Source organism: Barbus barbus (assembly GCF_936440315.1).
Source record: "Barbus barbus genome assembly, chromosome: 21".
Taxonomy (NCBI): domain Eukaryota; kingdom Metazoa; phylum Chordata; class Actinopteri; order Cypriniformes; family Cyprinidae; genus Barbus; species Barbus barbus.
Window position 1 is genome coordinate 12,859,749 of NC_136749.1, and position 12,263 is coordinate 12,872,011.

A 12,263-nucleotide genomic window follows, 5' to 3' on the forward strand; every position below is an offset into this window, starting at 1 on the left:
ACCTGTGTCTGTTTCATTGTTTGTTTGTTTTTAAACAGCAAAAGCATTTAAAAGGGATAGTTCACCCCAAAATGAAAATTGTGTCATTAATTACTCACCCTTATGTCATTCTAAACTCAAAAAACTTTCATTCATATTTGGAACACAAATTAAGATATTTGTGATGCAACTGACGCATTCCAAGGCCCAGAAAGGTTGTAAGGACATCATTAAAATAGTCCATGTGACATCAGTGGTTCAGCTGTGATTTTATGAAGCTACGAGAATACTTTTTGTGCACAAAGAATGGCTCACTGCATCAGCAGCAACACATGCATGTGTTGTGGTATTCTTCTGAACACAAGGTGAAGAAATTGTCGTTATTTTTTTCTTTGTATACAATAAGTATTCTCGTAGCTTCAAAATTACAGTTGATCCACTGATGTCACATGGACTATTTGAACAATTTCTGGGCCTTGAACATATCAGTTGCGTTGCTTTATGGAGGTTCAGAAAGCTCTCGGATTTCATCAAAAATATCTTAATTTGCGTTTCGAAGATGAACAAAGGCCTTATGCATTTGAAACGACATGAGGGTGAGTAATTAATGACAGAATTTTCATTTTTGGATGAACTAGCCCTTTAAGATATCTGATGAACTCAGTTCTAACAGAAATTCTGTAAGTCTTATTATTAAATATCTTTGGCAAATTTACTATATCTTTTATGAAATTACTCTAAGCAGTCATTGTGATCACAGAGCTTTCATTTTATTTTAAACGTCCCTTAGGCTGCCTCAGTGAATCATTTCACTGCCCATAATGTTCCTGTAGTGTGGTGTCAGCAATAAAGTCCTATTACACAGTTTCAGTCTAGCCGCCTTTGCTCATGCTAGAAATGGGTTGAGCGTCTGTGAAGTTCATTTAATTTCCAACATTTCAAGTCTACATTTGTAGATAGTTAGAACTTAGCAGGAGCTTGATTGCTTTTCTGTCTAGATCATGGTTAGTGTTAAACTACACTGTAAATCATCTGAGCAGAGACGGCTTTTGAAGATCCTGGTTGGGAAAAATGAAACATACAACAGGCAACCCTTTTGAAAAACCCTTCACATAGATTTGAAACACACTTCACACCAATCATATTAATTCACACCAACTGATTAACTATTCAGTGATCCTAATAAATATGGTTTTCACAACCATGCATTATTCATGGGTGTTACCTTTCACAAAGCAGAATTTCAGCTTCTCTGTGCTTTAATTACTTGAATTTGTTAATTAGATCGCTCAGAATGTTTGACACGGGGTGTGAGCTCACTAACACAACGTGACAAATTCAATATACATCTTGATCAAAGAAAATATGTCAAATTGTTGGCAGCTTATAAGAAGCATTGACTGATAATATTATGATTTAGTATAGGTAGAAATATGTCCTCTTTTGGTAGGATTTAATATGTATTACTTTGCAGCATATTCATTTTGAAAAAATTATAGTTTTATATTCTATTACATAGCTTTCTGGAATACTTGAATTTGTTTGGTCATTTGTAGCATTGAGTTGTCAGATTTTTCTGTATACTATTGATAACTCTTTTCATACCACACAGTGCCAAAATGGTTTCTATAGCTATCAACTGAAGTAAAAATGCAATATTAATTACGGGATAAACAGGGTTTCACAAATGATAACCATTTAGCTGTTTAACTGTCCTGTGGTGAAAATAGAGTAAATAGATTTAGTGTTTGACCTCTTGGTAGATTTATTTTTCTTTTGTGACAGACTATTTTCTTTAGCAGAATCTAAAGATCTAAATCTTTCTTTAGGACTAGAAGTAAGATCATTTCAAATAAAGTCATGATTTCATATTCATTGGTAGTAGCAATAATGGGCATTACACCTTAAAAACTACTGATACTCATGTCTGATATGTGTGTCTGTAATAATGACTTTACAAACGAGTGTTGAAAGAGAGGGCTTTTCTTCAAATTTCACAGCATGGAAACACCTCTTGCAGTTACCAACAAATTCAGTCTGACATACTCAGGCAAATTAAGATGAATAGCGTAGTACAGGGATTTTTTGTTTGAGCTGCATTTGAAAAGTAGGAGCTTCAGAGAGATGAAAGGTTCTTAAACACGTGAACTGTGCAAAACGAAGATAACCATCAAACAAGCAGCCTAATCCAACATAAATCAAGCATGCATTCAGCCGTCTCCATACTGCAGGCCTCGCTCGAGCCAATCAAGTGATTTAACGCTCTGCTCACGTGAGGTATGTAACGAGTTTCCGAATAATGACTTCTGCTGTCACGGATAACCAGCTTTCTTCCTTGGTGCTGATTTTTACTCACGCTTCATGGAAATTAACCGCTAAAAGGGACATTTCATGTGTAAAGCAGCCAAGTAGTCGTGGGGTCTGTGTGCGTGTTTTGTATCTTCGTTCTTACTCCGCCGGGACCCGCTGTGGGTGATTAGATCACTGGAAGAAGGTCAGGTTAGTTCGATTGCACACAACCAACCCTGATCAAACCCCCTCGGGTGCACGAGCGGAAGGAGCGTTTAATTGCTTAGATTTGGAGCAACAGAGCTTGATCAGACACTTGTAGCATGGTTTCCAGGGGTCCAGTAAAGTACAACAGGGATCCATGGAATGTTATTTAAAACAAATAGAAATGTAATAATATATACACTAGCTGGCAGTCCAATGTTTGGAATATATATATTTTTTTAAACAAGTCTCTCGCACAACGGCTGCATTTATTTGATCATAGCTCCTGCAGAAATTATTCTAATATGCTAATTTGGTGCTCAAGAAACATTTCTTATTATGCTTTTTCTTATTTTCAACAATAATAACAAGAAAGTTTTCTTGTACAGCATATCAGCATATTAAATTGATTTCTGAAGGATCATGTGACACTGAAGTAATGGCTGCTGAAAACTATTAGCAAATTATATGACGTATATCTATCCAATCAATCAATCACATGACATCAGTTCAGTGCATTTAGGCATGTAGACATGGTCAAGATGATCTGCTGAAATTCAAATCGAGCATCAGAATGGGGGTTTAAGTGAAGAGGACTTAAGTGATGTTTAATGTGGCATGGTTTTTTGTGCGAGACGGCTGGTCTGAGTATTTCAGGATCTGCAGACCTACAGGGATTTTTATGCGCAACCATCTCTACGGATTAAAGAGAATGGTTCGAAAATATCCAGTGAGCAGCAGTTCTGTGGGCGAAAATGCCTTGTTGATGCCAGAGGTCAGAGGAGAATGGCCAGACTCGTTTGAGCTGAGAGAAAGGCAACAGTAACTCAAATAACCACTCCTAAAAATGAAGTATGTAGAAGAGCATTTCTGAAAGCACAACCTTGCAGCAGATGGGCTACAGCAGCAGAACACCACACCGGGTGCAACTCTTGTCAATAAGAATAGAAAACTGAGGCTACAATTCGTATGGGCTCACGACAAAAGATTCTGAAAAGGTTGGATGGTCTGACAATTCTTGATTTCTACTGAGACATTCAGGTGGTAGGGTAAGAATTTGACATAAATAACATGAAACCATGAATCCATCCTTTTTTGAATGAATGGTTCAGGTTGGTGGTGGTGTAATGATGTGGGGGATATTTTTTTGCTACACTTTTTGCTCTTTAGTACCAACTGAAAATCATTTAAATGTCACAGCCTACCTCAGCATTGTTGCTAATCATCTCCATCCCTTTATGACCACAGTGTACCATCTTGTGATGGCAGGATCCTCATTTTTCAGCACCATTCTGAATCTATCAAGACAAAAGAGGGTTCAACCTGGTACTAGTAAGTTCTACATAATAAAGTGTCCTGTAAGTACTAAATAATGAATATATACAGTATATATATATGCAATATTTTCAACCAATAATGGAAAACCTTTTGTGTGCTTTGGGCATTAATTTACACAACAATTGCGTTTTAGGGCCTGAAACTGCAAGTTTTTAAAAATGGGTTTCAAAGAGCAAGTTTTTGAATTATACTGTTATCAAATCTGTGCAAACTATGAAAACATGAATTTGTGAAAATGGTGATATCACATGCATGCATATTACATGTTCAGTCTATACGTATCTGCACAGGTGCGTAGTGTTAGTAATTGTGTGCAGGCACGTAGTTTAAGTGGCACTGAAAAAAAATGTGCTAAATGGCACTACAATTGGTTAATTGGCTTGGGAACCACTTTAAGTGCTATATAGCACCTATCTTTAAAGTATGCAGCACCTTTGTCAAATAGAGCTATGTAGAACCTTAAGAGGAACCCCAGTCTCCTCCTTAGATTTTAGATATGTTACTTCACTCTCAGATTTTGTTATGAATAGGAATTTACTACAGTGGAAAAAGATGTTTTGGATCACTTTTATGCTTTGCTGAAGTTAAAAATTATTGTGTGGAATACTTCCTTATAAGGGAACTACACTGTGTTTTAATGTTTTTTAATCCTTTCCCCAACTAAACCAACCAAAAGAGAGTTATACAGGGGCTTAACAGGTTCTATATACGGTAGTGGTACTATATAGCACCTTAACCACCCCAAAGAACCACTGAAGAACCAATTTGTGTGTGTGTGTGTGTGTATTGGCATGGCATGCAAAATACAGTGTTTTTAGCCATTTTCACTGCTCCATGTGAACGGGGATCATTTTGACAACATTGATGTCTATACGTGAAGCTTAAAAGATAAACGCAACAAAAAAAGGCAAAGGAAAAACCTTTCAGTTTTTAGTACATTGTTGTCGTGTAAATGAACCCTTAGTGAGACTCATCCAGTAAACACAAAAGCTGTGAGTAAGCTTTATCAATCAATCATCCACTCAATCTCTGATTATGTTTGTGTGTGTGTGAGAGAGAGAGAAAGAGAGAGAGAGTGAGAAACCATGAAGAGCTCATGATCCATGCTGCCTGCCTGAGCTTTTATCAATCCCTTTAGATTCTCTTACCTTGATCGATCATCATTTTTACAACTTCAGTCGTATTCACTCCATTACACACTGAAGACAGACCACACATCAGTACTATGTGAGAGCCCTGCTGGGAACTGGAGACATTTATATATTGCTCAGCGGTCTAGTGTGATTTTGATGATATTTTTGTTACAACTTTGCCATTATTAGATTTAAAATAAGTTAAGATATTTTTTTAAATGAAGAGGAGATACAGGGGGGGGGGGGGGGGTTACTTCAATGCCTCCCAAGAGCAGGACAGTCTACGTACCCCTTTATTACTGAGCAGTTAATTAAAATGTTAAATCAAAGAATGTCAGTGTGCATAGAAAAAAACACTTCTATAATATGATTTTCTCAAATATCGCATTGAGCATGTCCAAATTGAGGCCAACCTCCTCTTTCTATATGAAACTGCGGTAAAAATGCTTCTGTTTTTGGAAAGGGTTATCAAATTATGAATACCCAGGCTGTGTTCCAGGACATAAATAGACACTTTTATATATTCAAGAGCTCATCATGCATGTATTATGTAAATGAAAGTTGCCATCTGATCTGCCAGCACCTCGCATTACTGCCATATTCAGAGAAAGTGCAATAATGGTTAATTGTTGTGTTAAACAGCAATTGTTTTCAACTGTCCACGGGCTATGTTTGGTTTTGCTGCATCTCCATCTTTCCCTAATGGTCAATAGTCTCAGACAGTCCATTTATGAATCAACCACTAAAGATGAAAGAATTGATGGGTTAGTTATAATAACCAATTAGAACAGTGCTGGAAAACCCAAAGCAATTACACTCTTAATCAGCTGCTCTCGCTGATCCTCAGTTCCTCTCAGGTTGATGAGTCATCAGCACCATTGTAAAGAAGAGGCCCATAGGGGAATGAGCTGCCCTGACCTCCTCTGACACTGATAAACACACACGGGCAGACTGGAGACTGGTTCAAAACATTTAGTTTCTGCGTCTTTAACTCCGTCGTCTGTAAGAAGTCTGCTATAAAATATCTTAGAAATTTACTATACTTTGGATGGAATGTGTTTCAATAAAATGATTTGTCAAATGCATTTAATATAAATGTTAAATGTAAATCTAATACTTTTTTACATTCATTTATTGTAGTAATAATTATGTCTGGTGCTAAATAATTGCCAAAACCCCTACCCCAATCCTCCAAATTTCATTCAAACATTTTATTGATATATGGTAAACGTACAGGAGACATTTTGATTCCAAATTCCTTTTTTTTTTTTTTTCGAAAGAAGAATGCTCACCAAGGCAGCATTTTCAAAAAATATAGTAAAACAGTAACATTGTAAGAAAAATGTTTTAGTTATTCAAATTGTAATAATATTTCTCAATATAAATATTGTACTGTTTTGATCAAATAAACTCATTCTTAAATATTTTTATATATTTTAAAATGTAATTTTTTTTATGATTACAATGTTTGAAAAAACTGTTTATTTGAAATAAAAAATATATTTTTTAAATAAATATAACATTTTACTGTCATTTCTGCCATTGCAGAAAAAAAAAGTATTACTATTTCTTTAAAAAATATATAGCAAATAAACAAGAAAACCTATTGATTCAGATTTTGTCATCAACAGCCACTGATATCATCGCAAATGAAATGATAAAACATTCATAATTACCTAAAAATGAGTTTTTAACTTGTAAATCCTTTATATTTTTACAGTGTCAAACAGACTCTGCTGTCACTTCAGAAGGATGGCAATAATGTGAAATTAGTTCACCCCTGTAGTTCATTTTTAATTGGTACAACAGTAGAGATGTACATGAACAAGCAATAGAAATAAAATACTGTTAATGATTACAATTTACAATGTCACTAGTATACTGTTATTAACACAGTGGCTGGATGACTTATGATTCAAATGACAGAAACCCACATGCTGTCAAAATACCAGGAAATGGAGCACCTTGTACTTGTTCCTTTGAAAAACTAAAAACACATAGGCTATATGTCATTATTGGCCAGCAAGCAGTATCAAGCCCAACCCAGCCTCTCACTTTTCACTTTCATCACCCAAGTCTCCAGGTTCAAACAAATGTATTATAGTCAGTTAGTGATCAATTATATGAGATTTATTTCACACATTCTAAAATGCATTCTAGAATAAGCTTATAGGGATCATACTTAACTCATTTAAATGAGCTCATTGTGACTATTCTTGTTGGCTATGTTGTTATATAGCCATTTGTCATGTAAATTGGATCTCCAAATATAGTTTGCTTTTTATATTCCACACCATTTATGCCGAGGTGTAAGTAAACGATGCCGTGGAACCTACAATATATCCATAAGAAATCCATAACCTACAATATATCCATTCATACATTGGAGTGACATTGAATCTGCAAAGAAGTGAGAGTAGAATTACCTACAAGTGGTTACAGCTGTGGGACAGCAGGATGCACCTGACCCGTCCTTCCCACTTTCACTTTGTCCTTTTTTTGTCTTAAGCACAGTGAACATATGAGTCAACATATGAAGCAGACACACGCATAAGAGCCGTGTGTCAGTGTTTGAGCGTTAGCTGAGTAGAAACACATTGCGGTGGATCTGTTGTCCCTGCTGGATGCCTGTTTGAACAGGTGGAACCGTGGGGGCCAAATGAACCCAGAGAAAATGATTACATAATGACCGACACATCATTACCTTACATATGTCAACACCGCCAAGCATACAAGGTCAATGCAGCTTTGAATCTCTCCTTCTGTCCATCTGATCAGTTCCATTCAGCACGGGTTGTTGTATTTCAATTGTTGTATTTCGGTTTCAATTGAAATGTTCTGATCCACAGTCAAGGACTTAACGCTTAGTTAAGCGCAGTCATGTTTAATATGATTACGCTTTTTTAAGCTCTGAAATGATGTAATGGATGGTGTTTGAATGCAACAAAGTGCAGCAGAGACGGGGTATGAATTTGTAGGTCAGACGGAGAGGAAAGGAGGGATAGAGTCGAGAGAAGAGGTATAAAAGACTCTTTAGAGTAGAGAGGGGAGGAGAGAAAGCGAGAGGGTTCTCTAAGTCTCAGGAGCTGTGCCTCTTGAGTTAGTGATTATAAGCTCTTTCAGTATGTAGATAACAATCTGAACAGCATGGCGGGAGTGAGAGAGAGAGAGTAATTACAACCTCATTTAAACAAGGGAATCTGAGATTAGGGTCAAGAGCCCTATCACACTACATCATGGATACAACTCTGCCACTTCATCTCTCCCTTTGTCTTTTCTGTCAGTTTTTTCCTTCTCGCCCATGTTCTCCACTTTTGCCATCTCTGGTTTTTGTTGCTAGCAGTTTTTAGTTTCATAGTAATGAAACTTTTGATATGAGCTGCAACATTAAGCCCGCGGGGAGATCACCCCTCTCAGCTAATAAATATTCATGAGCGCACAGTCAACCATCTCCCCCATCTACTGAAGGTCAGCCTTTCTGTTTTGTCCAGGAGGGCCCTGACTTATCTGAGAATCTGTACATTGGAAAAGCGCTTCAGGGCCCTTTGTATCCTATGGGAAGTGTTTCAAGATTAGATAAACAGCAATGCATTACCAGTTTAAATTTACAATCGGGTTTACTCAGTACATTCCATACAGTGTGTTCCATATTTTGTATTTTTGGAAAATGGGATTTTTTTTCATTGTAATTAATGAAGTAAGTGAGTTAATGAACTATGGACTAATTATTGAATAATTAATTCAATAATTACTTACAAGCTGATGTAAGCATTTTTTTTTTTGAATGGCACTTCGAATGACAATAGCTTATGACCTAAGAGATCTTACTGAATTAGGTGTCATACAATATCACACCTGAAGTAGGCTCTGAAAAAACCCCCTGCAAAGAAATTAATTTATAATAAACAAAATAAATAAATAAAATATAATAAAAAAGTGACTGCGATAATACTGTAAGCTAGTGAAAGCGACATTGCAACCGGACATTATTCATTTTTATTGACATTTTTATTTCATTGGTCTCAAATGTATTTTTAAGGGCGGAGTTTATGAAGCAGTGGGCGTGTCTAAATCAGCGTCTATGTTTGGCGGAAGTTCCAAAACTGCAAATGGCTTACAGCGCTTTTCATTATTAATTCATGAATAACTTATATTGATTGTAGTGATGTCAAAGCTCTCAAGGCCTTCAACAAATCACGCAGAGATGTCCTGTTGATGGAGTAGGACAAAGCATTCGACAGCAATCCCAAGGAAGCAGGTACATCATGCAAACTGGTGCAGTATTTTTACTGCAGCTCTTTCTTCTAAAGATCAATGGAGAAGTGGTGGGGGTTTACAGCTTTGATGATGTAATGATTGCATCATTTGTTTATTTATAGTCCTTAAGTGTGCAATGACCCTTTGTTAAATATTTAATATTTAGAGTAAATGACAGGCTTGTGCATCTGTGTGTGTGTACCTACTTAATCATATTATTTTGGGGACAAATTTGTATCCAGAAGTGAGCTAAATCCATCCATGAGAACCTCACAAGAACCTCCTTTTGGCGACGATGTCCACATTTGTGTCAGTGGTATAAAATAAAGCTATCTATCTATCTATCTATCTATCTATCTATCTATCTATCTATCTATCTATCTATCTATCTATCTATCTATCTATCTATCTATCTATATCTTATCTTACTTCATATCTCTTTATCATATACCTATCTATCATCTGTTTATTTATTTAGTTGTTTGTAACAATGCAGAACATTTCTGGCATTTTATTGTAGACCTATACATAAATGCACAAAAAGGAAAATGATAATGAATGAAAAGGAATGAGGAAAAAGAAGAGATACGGATGAAAAAAGAAGTTATAGGCAGAGTTGCCTATGTTTTAATAAAAGCCAAATGCTGGTAAGGATGAAAATGGTGATTTGCTGGTTTTCTGGATATGATCTCATTACTATTACGGACATGTTTAGGGTTGAGAGGCTTGTCGGCTTCTTGTTGGTGATGTCTCATTGTGTAATGATATATTTTGACCCTTGTATGTCATGCCCTGTGTGTTTGTGTGTATGCATCCACATAATGCCCATATAATGACCATACTACTTACTATTTCTACCTATATTTGTGTCCATGACAACACGCATTATATATGTGTAAGCTTATGTTAATACGCGTGTGTGAGAGTATGTAGTTATCGCAATGTGCGCTTCATAGGTTCTCTGGTTATATGGAAAAGTTTAATTCCACCTTTGTGAATCAATAATACATCTCTATTAAGATCCATTGGGCTTTATTAGGGAACATATGCTGTGTTGCAGTGCAGTTCTGGCTATGTAATTAATGGGCTGGGTGGGCCAATTAAATTTGGGTCCTTTATGGTTGTGCTGATTGCTATGTTTAGGGCCTGAATATCAATGAATACCTCCCAAACATTCCCACCCTCTTGGGGGAGTATGTGCGTGCATGCGTAACTCTCTACATTTGCTTGCATGAGGGGATGTTTGTGCGTGTGCCCGTGTGTCGGCTCGAGGTGGCTTCAGCAATATAATTACTGCTCATAAATTACCCTTGAGATCTTTTTAACCCACCTATACTTTATTAAGATAATAATGATTAGAGACAGACAAAAAGGCATTGGTATCTGCGTTCGCAGGGCTTGGGTCAGTCTTTAAACCAGCACATCTGTTCTGCTGTGAAATCCAGTTTGCAGTTTACAGTGATTTCTATGTGAAACTAAGCGATTTTACTGTTGCCAGTTACGTGTGATGTTAAATATGCATTGTCTGTTGACATTTAACGGTTGTGGAAAACAATGCAGATGAATGTTCTTTATCTCAATGCAGTTCATCTCTTTGAGATAATATGGACGGTCAGATATTAATGACATTCATGAAGCTAGATATGCTGTAGATGAGTCAAAGATGAGATGTCCCATTTTGGTGTCCACATAAAAGTAAACTAAAATTATTTTGTATACATCGAAAGTACATATACTTACATATACATAGTCACGCTGCAATTAAATTATTGCTCTTAAATATATAATTCAACCTTTTCATGCTGTGGTAAATTGCAAAACCACGTCATTTGGTAAAATGCACAAAAATACTTAGTTAGATTTATTTTGAAAAATATGTAGATGTTGTGAATAACTGTGATTAACTACTAGTCAAGCTCACTATTTGATATAGGCTGATAGCCTGCAATGTATGCTGAATGAGAAGTTGCGTCATTCAGGGTAAAGTTTTTGTCATTCGGTGCAATGCAAACTCTCCGTGTCATCCATTATATTACAGTATCACTGTATAGGCCTAGATAGCAATTTGATAAATGAGGAATGTATCATTTATATTTTAAAGCATTTTTGTATGTGTGTTACTGATTTATTTTAGAAGCCTACAAACAGAGAGAGTTTCTAGGCACTGGTAAAAAAGTAAATGCAAAGCCAGTAGCTAGAGCGGCACTCTTAGAAAGGAGACGGGAAAGGTTTGCAGTTGTCAGAATAATAGCTTACCACTGTTTCTGAAAAGAGAGTCCATAGTAACAAGCTACTGTAAGAGTGCTTATTATTTTTCAACATCTGCTCCTGCTGTCATTTATTTAGGAATATTATTAAATCTAATTAATTGATAAAGACTAAAACTAAAAGCATATCATTCAGCATAACAATTTTTTATATATATTATTCAAAAATATAAAAGAGTATGTGGTCATACTAATTGCTTTTACATTTTTTAATAATTTCACTTCATTCGTTCCTTTCCACTTACTACAAAACCTTTGCTGACAAGAACAATGATTAAAACCTGAAGGATAGTGGCGCAGTATAAAGATTTGAAATATCATTTAATGAGTATTTTTGTGCTGCACTGTGATCCTTGAATAGGATATGTCATCAAATGAGTCTATATACCTGACAAGATTTTGTTACACTATAAAATCGTTTCACTGAATGGCATTTTAGTGGATGTTTTCTGTAAATCATGGTAAATATGCATGATAGTCATTTTTTGCTAAATAAAAATAAAATTACCCAGGACACATTCTAATGTATGGAAAACCAAAATGTAAAGCTGTATTACAGTATTTTAGGCTTGAAAACATAATTCCATCTTCCACCTTTTCCATTGAATATAAAAGGTGAATTGTTGATGAATATCCTAGCTGCTCTTTTCAATGTAATGAAAGTGGATTAGGACTGGGCGCTTTTATGCTTTAAAATGACACAAAACCCCCCCCATAAAAATATAATAATGCGGTCCATACAAATCAAATCATGCTCAACATTACTAGTGTTTAAATTAAATTATTATTGTGTAGG